The following is a 14,780-nucleotide window of genomic DNA, read 5'->3' as shown; positions in this document are numbered from 1 at the left end:
ATATTGATTTTCGCAGGGGATTAGGATATCTGTAGGCAATTAGACATTTCCGGTTCAAAGATCTTGGACAAAAAGGGGGTGCTTGTTCTTGGCATATGATTATGCATGTTTTGTGTGGCTTTCGGGCAGCTGACACACCATTATGTGTTCACTTAATTCCCCAACCTGCAGCTACTGTTTGATGTCTGGCCAGCTGTAAGATGATCATACACAGGATAGGACTGTATCATAATATGAGCAACTGTGGGAAAGTCTGTGTATGGTGAAGAGTCGTACTGAGAGACCTGCCTCTGTGTCACAAAAATCTGGTGGGTTGGGAAATGTCCTGTTTTATTCATTCCGGAGATGAAGAAGATCATAGCATTGTCTTATGTGCAATAACAGAGAGGTTGGCAGACATGGAAGGAATCATTTGAGATCTAATTTTTTTTTTTTTTTTTTTACCATTCCAAGTCCGATCCCGGCATGCATGGCCAGGTTTATAAAGTTCTTTAGGCATTGTGGCATTTCAAGCCCTGCTGATTTTGGTACTGGAAGAGTTAATTCAGGATCATATATTTGTAAATCAGCATCTCTCGCCTGCAATTTTTATTTTGCTGCGCTCCCGAGAAAATAGCTTCTTAAAACAGCGCCAGGCTGTTGGGAGCAAGGAAGAGGGAAAATATAGGTCAGCTCTGTCACACACAGGCTCCCGTTACATGATGTGATAGCCTGTCTTTCTGCAATCGGCCTGGGGGTAGGAGTCCCTCAGTCTTCCATTAGAGCCTTCAATAAATGTATACCCATCCTCCTTGCTAATGGGAGGGGGACTCAATAATAGTGCATCGCCTATGGGGAAAACACTCAGTGGCACATTGCAGTAACACACTCTGGCTTATCTCTCATGCATAGCCACCATCGGCCTTCAGCCAGACTGATAAAAGAGAGCTGCCTCTCTAGATTGTTTACAAGATTCCATGCAATACTCAATCAAAACTACCTCCTGTTTCCCCTGCTTCAGCCCTCCTGCTGATGCCATTTATGGGGTATCCGGCATTGTTATATCAGAGCTAGATCGACAGCCCAGACAGCAAGACTACCATTGTACATACCTTGCCTAAAGCCTCTTACGTGCGATCCTCTTATTGAAAGATCCTTATTTTGTCTATGTGGGCCATTTTTTGGGGTTAATCATATTTTATGTCTTTTATGAGCAGTTGTAGAAGCTCTAAAGAGGTCTGGGAATTGTATTGTTCGTGAGAAATTTAAACATCTGTGGAAGACCTCTATAATGGTCAAGTGCCCTCAATGAAGTTCAGCAATGGGCTTATCGCTGACCTTACAAGATGGAATAATGGGATATAGGCCATTGGTATAAAGAATCACAGCTCAGAATATTATTCCCTAGAGGCTCAAAACTGACAGTTTTGGTGAATAAGGGATACTAGAAGAGGCAACCGTGAATATCTAGATCAGTGGTTCTCAACCTTCCTAGTGCCGTGACCCCTTGATAAAATTCCCCAAGTTGTGGGGACCCCCAACAAAATTTCATACCGTGAGTTGTCAGCACCCAAGGTAAGACAAGTAATTTGCGTCCCTAACCCTCAGACATATAGCGTTCCCCAAGTCTCTTCCACCCGTACAGTATTAAAACCCCTTGTGGTACATTTTAGGATGTACCACTCTTTATCTTTGTTCTCCTTTCTTTCCCTTCTATCTCTCTATCCTAATTTCTTGCCCCCCCCCTATAGTCTCTGCCCCCCAGCCATGCCATGAACCGAATGGATGGCTGCAAAGAGGCTGAGTGGGTGGCCGCGGGCTCCAGGAACAGCCCTGCTGGGCAACCGTGAGAAGCCCGGGAGAGTGGTGCGGGCTTCAGGAACAGCCAAGGATTTGGGGACCCCTGGAAATTCATCATTCGACCCCCAAGGGGGTCCCAACCCCCAGGTTGAGAACCACTGATCTAGATAATCCCACACTACAGATCATGGGCAGAGTTCTTTTAAGAAAACAAATGATTTGGGATACATGTACATTTTTTAAATTAGATTTTATACTAACATTTTCTGTTTTTTTTTGTTTTAATTTATATGAAATATGCTTTACAAATATTTTATACATGATGTACCCATGCCACAACCTTATAGGTTTTATAAAGAGATTGCACAGAAGAAGCGGTTTACTATCCAACTACTTTTCTCTGATAGAAACTATGAACAGCCCTATATTAAAGTGATTGTAAACCCTCACCTTGTAAAACAAGGCTATAGATATTAAAAAACATTATTAATACCGGCTCTTTTTTTTATAATCATATTCCTTCTGTTCTCAGTTGCTTAAAGAGCTGGGGCAGTAGAAACAACAGTACAGTGAACTTCCCAGTGAAAGGCTGTACCAAGGGTGTGGGGGTGTAAGGACAAGTCTGATTATTGGAGGGGTGGGGGAAGGATTGGGAAGCAGGGCTGGAGGTGGACTTCATTAAAAAGCGTAAAATTATACTTGTTTCCAAACCATTACTTTTCCTGTAAAGGGATGCTGGAGTTTTCCTAAACATTACTCATCCAGAAAACATCTCCACACATTAGAATCGACTTCATCACAGGCTTTGTAGACCACCCTAGTATACTGTCCCTGTTTTATTAGATGTACATTTCAGACAGTAAAGTCACACAAATACTTCCCTAATACCTTATAGAGTTTGTGGTTTCTACTTCCGAATTTCAGTGAGTATTATAAACCACAGCTAATTAGGTTCCCACAACTCATGTTTAATAGGACAATGACAATTGTGTCTTGGTGTGACTCAGGAATAGACATACTGTATATTATTAGATTTTAAGATGTATATGTTTTTATTTAATAAAGCAAATAAGTTGGATACTAAGTGGAGAGCATTTCTAACATCGAAATAGATACAATCTTTAAAGTGATTGTAAAGTTTGTTATTTTTATAGAAAAAAAAAAAACATGTCATACTTTGCCTGCTTTGTTGCAGTGGATTTGTACAGAGCAGCCCAGAACCTCCTCTTCTCGGGTCCCTCTTAGCCTCTCCTGGCCCCTCCCTCCTTTTCAGTGATCCCACAGTAAGCAGCTTACTATGGGGACACCCAAGCCGAGTCACACCTCCCTGTGTCCATCTAGACATGGACCTACAGCCCGCCCCCTCTCTCTTTCAACTGATTGGCTAACTGATTTTTATTGACAGCAGCAGGAGCCAATGGCACCACTGCTGTGTCTCAGCCAATCAGGAGGGAGAGTCTGAGATGGCCAAGACATTCGTGGATATCGCTGGACAGAGATGGGGCTCGGGTAAGTATTGGCGGGTGGGGGCGGGCAGAAGAGGGCTGCTACACACAGAAGGCTTTTTATCTTAATGCATTGGGATAAAAAAAACTTCTGACTTTACAACCCCTTTAAGGCTGAACACTGGGCAAACCACTATATACACAGTTGACCCATGTGAACTTTGTGTCAAAGAATTTAAAATTCTGTCCAGTTTCTTGTAGAATGTATACCTCTTTCAGGCAGCAGAGTCAGAAGGGTGACACCACTTTCACCATTAGAGAAAAGAAACACAGTGGTGTCACCCTCTGGCCCACAGCCTACTAATTGGAAAATGAACCACATTGCAATAAGTGCCGAGGTGAGCGCCCACACAGGATCCTGTATCCGAAGCAATTGCCTAGGGAATCGGAGTATGGTTTCTAAGGGTTTTTCTCTGAGGTTGCACTGCTTCTATTGTATTAGAAGACAGCAAAGAGTTTATTACAAGGAAACAATAATTAGTAGGCAAAGCTGATTGGTTTCCAAAAACACCACATTGTGCTGTACAAATAGCCATAATCATATATACCGTAGTTATCTTTTGTCCATTAATCCTTTTTATTAATATTCTTCCTGGCCTTCAACTTGCCACTCCTCCCAACAAGTCCAACTCAGTCTCGTGCATGCGCAGTAAAGTCTTGTTTAAATGCGCTTGCACACTAAGCACTACATGCACACTATGCTATAGCAGCAGGAATGAACTTCTGCTGTGGCTGCTATAGCAACATGTACACAAGAGGCTGGAGGTGCATGTGCAGTAGGACATCATTTTGGCCACGCATGTACAATAAAAACACATGTGGGTCTCTGCTTGTCTCCTCCTATCTCCACCCTCATCCGGCCCCCCAGCCCTCCTCAAGTCTCCACCCAGGGGCACATTCACCATGGGCTTTTCTCTCAACCCTGACCAACAGCTTAGATGGGGCAGGCCCCACCCCAGCTAGGAAGGTCTGGAGCTTTGAGAGCCTATGTAACTCGACTCAACCACCACTCCCATTACTCCTACCTAATTAAATTTGGGAAATACTAACCACTCCCCTGGTGGGAAAGGGGAGCCAGTGTTCTCTCCCGAAAAACAGACCGGAGCAAGCACTACACCAATCTAGGCCAGAGGGCCAGGGACCCGACCCTTCGGCCAGACCCAGTGGTTCTCCATCCTCACCAGGAGGCTTCCGTTTTGGCTTTCTCTAAAGGCGGCCTAATAACGTCCCTCAGTCACCGTCGAGCAGTGCGGTTTCGGTCCACCCTGATACTTGCCGTCCAGGTTGCCATTACTCCACGAGGTTTTGCATAGCCACCGCTATCCCTAATCCACTGCTGTGGACCAGAGACTGTTAGCACAGCGCCACCTCCTAGCAAATGATAAGAAAAGATACTACACTTGATCTTAGCCAAAAGGCAGAGAAGCAATAACATTCTGTGTCCTGTACTGTATGATTACAAAATAAACCATGCAGTAGTTCCCCTGTGGAAACTGCAGCAGGAAGTAGCTATCCCAAACATCGGAAAGTGTCAACTAAATGGAGTGGTCAGGGAACAGAGAAGAAGTGTCATTTCAACAAACCGGCCACTGGAAAGGTAAGTATATTTCCCAGGAATGATTTTCTATTCATGTGACTTTTTGCTTTAAAGCAAACCAGTCATGAGAGAAGTACGGGGTCTTAAGACCTGTTTCTGAAAAGGCTTGTTGGCTGGCTGTTATGATGACCCTCTGGCTTCACTGCTTACCTGGGACAAGTATGCAAATCAGAAGGTCTGAGCTTCTTATCTTCATGTTTATTTTGGGTAAGTGACAAAAAAATATTGGAACTAGAGCATCTTCATGACAGCTAGGCAATCTACATTTTCAGAAGAAATCGGCAGTGGCAGCCTCCATGCTTCTCTAATGATAGGTTTCTTTAAATGAAGTCTCCAAAGTAATACATGTGGAATGCATTCCAGAAAGGGGACATGGGAAGTTCAGCTTATACAAAGTCAGGGGGAAATCTCCCTCTTGGAAACAGACAGAAATGGGAAAAAAAAAGAGATTCTAGTCCTTCCTCACTTTATTGAAAACTAAAATAAAATGATGCCTGGAGTTTCATGTAAATGGTGGCTTTGTCTTCCGCATTCTATAGAATACAGTTGTTATCAGAGATCAGTTTGTTTCTGCTACAGGCAGCAATCTTTATGTTCTCATCCTCTTTACCTCCGAAAAACGGACACGGGCAAAAAGGCTTTCACTTTACATATTTATTGCTGATATTTGAGTCTTGCCTGGAGTTCTTCTTCAACACCATGAGATCTGAGAACTAAAATAGCAAGTAACGTGCTGCATGAATATAATGCAGGTGATATTTCACCTACATAAATATATCTGCCCTTAGATCTCTGAATTGATATCATTCGAAACTGATGAACAAATAGTGAAACACGGCACTAATTATTTCATGAATATTTTGTTTATGAAAATCGTGCATTACATCCTCTAGTAGCTGGACTCGCGACAGTAATTTAGGTGTTGAATATATGCAAATTTTGCCTCGGTTTAGCTTTTTGCCTCGAGTTGCATTTTAAGATGTTCAAAGTACCATAAAAACGAATGTAGGAAAAAAAAAGTGCCATCACACCTTTTGATTTGTCTTAGAATGAGCCTGGTCCGAAGGAGGGATTGCTATGTCACTGCTCGGTTACACTGACAGATGGGCACATGTACAGTTGTGTTCAAAATATTAGCAGTGTGTGGTTTTTTTTCAATTCTTTGTTTAGGTAAAGCTTACAGAAATGCAAAAACCGCCACATTGCACAAACAAAAAAAAATTTAATTAATTCCAAGTACGTGACCAAATGTACATACACCACAGCGTAGTAATAGATGGTCGAAAATCTGCGGGAAAAACACTGGACTTCTAGGTCTAGGACGTCTCTGTAACCTGCATGACAATTTTTCATGGTAATTACCATATGCTTAATTAGAAGTAGAGGAAAAGACACATATAAAACCCACATATACGGTCTCAATGTACCCCCTGTCCTAAGAACGATTATTAAAATATATATATTATCTATTATAATAGAAAGACTGTTTATCTAATGTAGAATATACCCAACCATATAGCCTCAAACTCAAAAATCCACTTATTTGGGGGGTCAACGGAGGTAGGAAAGAGGTAAAGAGATATAGGAAGGAGAGGGATACAGGAGAGCCAAAGAGGGAGGACCTAAAGATATAAAGAAAAAAAAAGACAACTAGAATAGGTAGTTACCAAACCAACTAAATTCTAGTGATATTGTTTTATATACAATTCTATGACATTCTATGTATCCTCATCGGGTCAGTACCTTAAATCCCGCCTCCTGGTGTCTGGTGCAGATAATAGCAGTGTGTTTAAAAAGGTGAGTAAGGGCCCTTTCACACTGGTGCGTTTTTGCCGTAAAAATAGCGCTATTAAAACGCTCCCCATGCCCCTCTCCATTGAAATGAATTTAAAACGCGGTAAAATCGCGGTGTTTTACTGCGATTTTAACGCTCCGTTTTTACAGCGGTTTTTAATTCATTTCAATGGAGGGGGCATGGGGAGCGTTTTATGAGCGTTTGAGGGGCCCTAAAGCTCAAAATCCTTTTACAGTAAAACCTTGGCTTGAGAGCATAATTTGTTCCAGAAACATGCTTGTAATCAAAAACACTTGTATATCAAAGCAAATTTCCCCACTTTGCGGGGGCTTCTTGTCGATAGCTTGGCTTCATATGAGGTGTCTTCTAATTGTTACAGTACTCACAGGTAACTTTACACCTTCTTTCACCACCCTGGAGCTGATCTTTGGCTCAGTCTTTGCCACTATGGCTATTCTTCAATCCATTCAAATGGTAGTTTTCCTGTTTTTCTTCCATGTCTTTCTGGTTTTGGTTGCCATTTTAACTACTTCAACTCCAGAAGGTTTACCACTCTTCATGACCAGGCCATTTTTTGCGATGCGGTATTGGATTATTTAAACTGACATTTGCATGGTCGTGCGATGCTGTACCCAAATAACATGTCTTTTTTTTTTTCTCTCTCACAAATAGAGCTTTCTTTTGGTGGTATTTGACCACATCTGCGGTTTTTATTGTTTGCACTATAATCAAAAAATGACAGACAATTTTGAAAAAAACAAACCAAAAAAAAAACCCACAATTGTTTCTACTTTCAGCTATAAAACATATCATATATATATATATATATATATATATATATATATATATATATATATATATATATATATATAAAAAAATCTTGGTCTATTTAGCCCAATATGTATTTTGGTACATAATTTTTTTTTTGTACAAAAAAATCCCAATAAGCGTATATTGATTGGTTTGTGCCAAAGTTATAACGTCTGCAAACTATGGGATATTTTTTTTCTTTTACTAGTAATGGCGATTAGCGACTTATATCGGTATTGCGGTGGACAAATCGGACACCTGACACTTTTTGGGGTCCAGTGACACTAATGCAGTGAGGAGGGAAAGAGTGCAGTGCCGTTGCTCTCGACACAGTGTTGAATTGGTCTCGGGTAAGTATTTAGGGAGGTCGGAGAGAAGCTCACTGCTTTGTTTGAATAGTGGGGTGCCTGGTTTATGTTTTTTTTTTTAATATATTGAATTCAATTACTTTAGTAATTGGAGAGTTTGTTGTTTGTGGAAGAAATTGACTTTCTAGGCACCAATGGTTGACACAGAATAGATTTTTTTTTTGATGCAATCCCAAATAGATGGGTGATTGAATCAACATTACAGTACATATTCATAAAAGTACATTAAAAAACATAGATTATCACAGAATAGTTTTGTAATAAACAAATCAAAAGAAAATTAATAAAACCAATATGGGTCCACTAAAGACATCAACGTGGGTTGATGGCTAACATAAATATCGGTAGACGTTTTTTTGCATGAGCTCTACATGTTTCGCAGTTGAGTGCTTCTTCAGGAGCTATAGATTTTCTAAAAGGAGAAAATAGAGGATTATTGGTTTACAATTTCATGTAGCATTAAACATTTGTAGATATCCATAGATCGTATCATGTGTGCACTAAAGCACCATAGCGATAGAAATGCACCAATGACCAAAGTTGCCGATAGGACAGCACTATGAGGGACTACACACAGGAGATGTAGGGACACACCCAGAAGAAATTGTGACAATAAAAAAGTGGGTTCATGCAGAAACATGAGAACACTGATACAATGCTCACAGATTGCAGAGGGTACCACAAAGGTAGTAAAAATAAGGTAATGATGGGGATAGGAATAAAGATCAGAAGCACTCCAATAAACACCGCCATAGTGATAGAAAAACCTGTATGTGGTGACAAAGAAAAAAGGCCAAAAATCAATAGTTGTGCCTACCATCCACGATAATGGATACAATTCGTTTTGAAATCCAGTAGGAAGGGCTGGATAAGGACATAAAAAAATCCAGATTTCACAAATGGTCCAGATGGAAATATGGCTGGTGAATAGATCTACTGGGACCATAAAGACAATACTACTAAAGATTCAGCAGGTAACCAGGGTAAATACCCCATCTGGGCAAAAGATCAATAGAAAATAATAATAATGACAATAGATGCCAAGGTGGAAAGATACATACCCAAATACATACACCACAGCAGATAACAGGCTGGTCCCATTCATAGATATATACAGTATTGCAGACAGCAAGCTGCATATGTAGGGATGAGGGAAACTAATCCCATAGGAGTAGGGAAGTGAGTTCCAAACAAGTGAGAGACCAGGAAGTATTTGAGAAGATGCAGTATAGTGGAGTGGTATCTGGACAAAAAAACAAAGAAAATCAGGGGTAAAAAAAAAATGCCCATTGGAAGGGGTATATTAGCCAACCAGGGATAAAGACGTGGTCCAAAAGAAGCCATAGGGGTACTCACCAGCCAGGACCGTTGACCGCACCGTTAGCGTTGGGGAGATAGCCTCTGTCTGATTGGGCTGCCTATCCCACTATTTAGCTGTGTGTCTCCGGTCACGTGTGCGGATGGAACTTCCGCATTACGTGACCCGGCCAGGATCCCGGCGAGCCAATCCCCTCGTTCAAACCCCTGTGAGCGTCAGATGACGCTTCAACAGTGATATGAAACCGAGAGGAGGTTCGTCGTGGAGGGGAGGAGTAGAGGCGCACGCCCTGCCAATGGGAATAGGCGGGGCGTGTCCCCAATCCACTGTACACATCAGATGGCGAGGCCATCAGAGCGATAAGAGGAAATTGGGAATCTCCTTACTCACCACCCCAAAATCCACAGCATGCATAAACATGCTGTGGTTACCCGGATATACAAATCCCGCCGTAGACCCCAAGAGCCGCGCCAATCCCCAGGGACACGAAGGCAACCATGGTCATGAGCAAGACAAAAGTGTAAAACACACCTAAGGAAAAATTGTTTTATAATAACATGCTATTAGCCAGTAACAGTATTTTGGTAATAAAAGATCAATATTGTAAACAGTATCCTGAATCATAGTACTCAATACATGATTAGGCAAATATAGACGTATCTTGGGATATCTTAAAATCTATACGTCACTCAAAGAGGAGGGAAACAGAGGGGAGGGGGGAGCAGAGCCGTAAATACAAATTTAGATCTAAATATCAGTGCAGTTTGAATATGGCAAAGACAGTTGTTGTGCAATGCTGTACAGTCTGATTGGTTTATAGTGGTGTGTCCCCTCTTACCCAATCTGAATACTGTTATGCATAGGATTATACAAGACCGATCTCAAGATAGATTTAGGAGTAGAAAAGCTTGCTGCCATAGCCAGGTATAAAACATTACTGGATGAAGGAACCTGCCCATAAATGAAATATTGGTTTTCGATTGACTGCTCCTTTGTTATTTATTGGCCCTAACCCACCCTTGCATCTCGGATTTTCTGCTGTAGGAATATATAGTTTTCACGCCAAGGAAAACACACGTACATTTGTGAGAATCCATATTAATATATTTCACCTCTCATCTGCGAAGTTAGTCAACTGTTACAATGTAGGAACAGCTTCGTTCTTTTTTTCCCCCTTATTCGCTACATATTTAATGTAGTGTAGGTGTTTAGGATCTATTAAGGATGGCTTTATTGATCCTGTCATTTCCAAAACTCGCTGATCTTTGTAATTACATTAATCAGACTTGTACCCACTAGCTAGCTCCCCAGAGATCCATAGTTTAGACCCTCGGTAAAATGTGGTAATGCAGAAAGTGATATCAAATAACTGTCCCATTTCAGGCAGTGTAATACGTTGCTAATTAATGGATAGCATGCTTAAAATTGTCTTTTTTAAGTGTTAATTACATTTTCTTCACCAGTTCTTAAGGGCAGTTAAATGAGCTATTTCATTTGCCCATAGTTATTATTCACAGTGAAGTGCTATTATTTGACTTGTTACGGCCACCAACTTGTTATGGCCAATTATTATGGGAAGCCATATAGTAAGTATTGCTTTCACCTGGTTGTAGAAGCTGAGCTTTAAGAGGCTCAGTTCTCAGCCTATTTGTTATGTGCATTTATGTATGGTAGGCATGTTATTCACCTGTAAAATCAAACTGCTGCCCCCTTCTTGGATGTGATGTCAGCAGACTCAAGGAACACGCTGTAGTAGCCTTTTTCAACAAAGAGGAATCCTTGAAATAACTTTTTGACCTCAGGGAACCCCCGTTAAAAAATTACTATATCTACAACTCATGATACATTAGTATGATGGTCAGTGTTAAGACTGCTCTTTACACCTGTGGTCGTTGGGAAGATTTACTCCCTTACACATAGCTAAAAATACCAATGGTGGCAGATATTGCTCAAGGGAACCCCCTAGAGACCTCTGGAAGAACCCTTGTTGAGAAACCCTGCACTAGTATGTCCCTTCACTCCTTCCCCTGGCTGCTACAAATAAGGTTAAAGTAGGGCAGTAAGGAGACCCAACCCTTGTATGTTGGGAAGTGTATTTCTCAATATGGTAGCTAAAAATATATATATAAAATGTATGTAGTCTTTTATGTTAAAGCAGGGGTCTCTAAATTTTGGCCCTCCAGTGATTCAGGAACTTCAATTCCCATCATGCCTAGTCATGTCTGTGAATGTCAGAGTTTTACAACTCCTCATGGGAAGTGTAGTTCCGCAACAACGGGAGGGCCGTAGTTTGGAGATCCCGGTGTTAACGCATACCTTCACCCTCCCCATCCAGTTTCCCCTTCCTTTCTTACAATTGAGCTCTTATTTTTATTGACATCTTTTTTGTTGTTCCTTTCTGGGATTCTTACCTAGGTGAGAATGTGGTCAGTCGCTCAACAGCTTCCTGAGATACTGATGTCATGCATCCCAGGAGGTAATCGGGGTACTTTACAGCTCATGCACCATTGCTAGTTAGCATGGGGCTGGCTGTCTCCATCTAGTTCTTGCAAGGGGCTGCAAAAATATGGAAGAGATGGTGACCCCTGATGACATAAGTAAAGAAGATGGCAGTGCAGGGCCTGGCATGTGGCGTTAATTGCAGGACAACACCACTGGATTTACTGAACATTTGGGTATGCATTTTGAGGATAACCCAGGTAAAGGGTAAGAGTGGATTTAAAAAAAAATATATAGGGGGCAATGTTCCTCTTTAACCACTTGCCAACCGGGCCATTGCCAAATGATGGCTACAGCGTAGTCGGATAATTCTGGGAGGGTGTACAATGAAGTCCTCCCAGAATCGCACCTCTCTGGGGTGTGCACACAGGAGTGTCCGTGTTTGCTGGGTTCTTGGGATCCGACGCGTCACGGATTTGTGTAATGCGCCAAATCCCAGCAGCCCTTTACCCATGTGATCTCTTCATCCAATGTGGTGCAATCACTGTCAACAAGAAGCTGCAGCGTGTGGTTTTTGTATATTGCAAGTGCCCAGCAGTGCCACATCTGTGTTCTACAGTGCCACCCTATCAGTGGATTCTCATCCAGCGCCCCGCCAGTGCTGTCAAAAAAATGTGTAGAAAAATGCATTTTTATTTTCTTTCCAAAAACTTGTGGGGAAATTTTTTTTATGTTCAAAAGACTCATTATGCCTCATGGAATATAAGTTGGTGTGTTTTCTTTCCAAAAGAGGGTCATTTTGTGGGCATTTCCATTGGCCTTGTGCTCCAGGGCCTTCAAAAGTGTAATAGGTTGTCGGGAAATATGTGCCATTTATGCCCCCAGAACGCCTGATGGTACTCCTTGCATGTTGGGCCTCGGTATGTGGCCAGACTGTGTAAATCTCCCACATGTGGTATCGCAGTACTCAGGAGTAGCAAACTGTGTTTTGGGGTGTAATTGAAAGTATGCAAATGCTGTGTGAGAGAAATAACCTGTTAATATGACAATTAAAAAAAAAAACTGTCATTTTATAGTGCAAAAAATAATAAACTCAGTGGCTATTAAACACTACCAAAAGAAAGCTCTATTTGTATGAAAAGGACAAAAAATGCATATGGGTATAGTGTTGCACTAATTATCATTCAGCCCACATTGACATCGGGGCGATTTAATTTGAAGCACAGATTCCCAAAAATAATTCCTGCACAACTTTTGGCGACTTCAATAGACATCTTTGCAGGAACCCGCACACACGTCTCCGAAGTCGGACTGATATGCTGGTATGAAATTGTGTGCATTCAGCGAAACTTGCACAATTTCTAACCCTCAGTCAGTGTGAACCTAGGCTAAAAGTGTGACAATTGGCCTGGTTAGGAGGGGGGGGGGGGGGGGTTGGGGGTGCCTAGTGGTAAATCCCTGTCCTGCACAACAGCTAACATTTCAGATGAGGCCAACAATTGCTGTAACTGCTTTGGCTGCTGAAATGTCAGAGAAGGTACATAACAAAGGGATGCAGATTTGTCCCTGCTGCATCTGAAATTGGTGCCAAATATCTTGCACAACAAAATGTGTGGGAGGGAGACTCCGAGTTCCAGCACAGGTCAGTATTTATGGGGAGATAAATTTAAGACTATCAGCTGAAGGGGGGGGACCCCCAAGTAGCCTCAGAGGTCAAGGTGAAGCAGAAATACTACTGATGTGTAGTGTGCTGGCCCCTTGAGAATGTCTGTTGAGAGTGAACGTGAGTCTATGCTGACGTCATCACGCACGCTGGATCCAGAGCAAACTGAAAGTTTCTTTGACACATTGCTTGTCTCATTGGAAAGATTGAAAGTATATACACAGTATAACAAATAAATCAGGCGGTTATTTTTTTTTCTTTTGCCAGGTTGTCATCTATGGAGCGAAAGTTGTGATGTGACAACTCTCCCCACGGGTGTTTTCTCTTAGTCAGATTACCTACTGCAATAAGATCCACACACCTCAAAGCATATATAGACCACCTATAATTTGGGGAACTATTTTGGCCTGTAGGTGGCATGGTGGCGGAACTCACTGGTGACATCTCTATTTGGATGGACTTTTTGCTTATTTAAAATTCACGTGGTGCGAAAAGACTTTTACAATAATTTGTTTATTCAGGGATTCATATATTCTCATTATTGCATTCATATTGATGTTGATTTAAAAGGACAGTACAACAATATTTATTATCACACTTGCATTTTGGTGTTTGAGTGCAGCTGGTTATGGTTATTAATTTGACACCAACCTTTTTTTTTTTTGCTTTGTATACTACTGATAGAACCAAGGACTGGCTGTACAAAATGATTTTGCAGAGAGTCAATGACAGTTGTAACCATTTAATATAGAGTTTTTGTCTGACTCTCCGTTCTCTTGCCAATAGATGTAGCCCCCTGTTTGTACACAGCTTTACTCTTTGTAATACATATTTTTGAAAATACATTTTATTGGTGAATTTGAGGATAGTAATTTGCCATGTGACAGCCCCCTATCTCACTTTGTCTCCAAATTACTGTATATACTCGAGTATGAGCCGAGTTTGTGCTGAAAATGCCCCCCTCGGCTTATACTTGAGCCACCCTTTTGTGCCTGAACCAGATACCAGCCGGCCATAGGTCTCCTGTTCCTCTACAAGTGTCTGGGGGACCTACGACCGGGGAGCACCAATTTTTTCAAACCCGGGCACCCCTTCTATAGACTCCCATGTTAAACGGTCATTTCTCCGGTGACTGAGGACCCAGTACTGGCCAGTCTTAGGTCCCCTGGACCCAGAAGTTGACACACATGTAGCCCCATTTCTCCTATACAAGTGTGCAAAGTTTGTCTGGGGAGCACTGATTTTTATTTTATTTTTTTCTTCAAAGCCAGGCACCCCTTCCATGTTAAACGTTAATCTAGTAATTGACACCCTAGGCTTATACGCGAGTCAATACGTTTTCCCAGTTTTTTTTTGTGGTAAAATTGGGTGCCTTGGCTTATATTGGGGTCGGCATATATGGTAAGAATGCACTCAGATGGTGAAGCAGTGTGACGTTATTTTCAGAACAGGACAAACTTCGCATTAAAAATAGTTTTAAAATTTCCAAAAAGGTGTTTAGTCGTA

The 14,780-nt window shown here is 41.6% G+C and overlaps 1 protein-coding gene and 1 pseudogene across 3 annotated transcripts in view; one reads left to right on the top strand and one right to left on the bottom strand.

The window, feature by feature from the left end:
• DNAJC24 (DnaJ heat shock protein family (Hsp40) member C24) overlaps window positions 1–14,780 on the top strand; it is a 67,870-nt gene that overhangs the window by 49,685 nt on the left and 3,405 nt on the right. The gene's annotated exons all lie outside the window — the stretch shown is intronic.
• Window positions 4,630–4,714, bottom strand: LOC120918039 (annotated as a pseudogene).

Source organism: Rana temporaria, chromosome 11 (genome assembly GCF_905171775.1).
Source record: "Rana temporaria chromosome 11, aRanTem1.1, whole genome shotgun sequence".
In the NCBI taxonomy this organism is placed as follows: domain Eukaryota; kingdom Metazoa; phylum Chordata; class Amphibia; order Anura; family Ranidae; genus Rana; species Rana temporaria.
The sequence above is the reverse complement of the archived record's forward strand: the minus strand, read 5'-3'. Positions and strand labels throughout refer to the sequence as shown.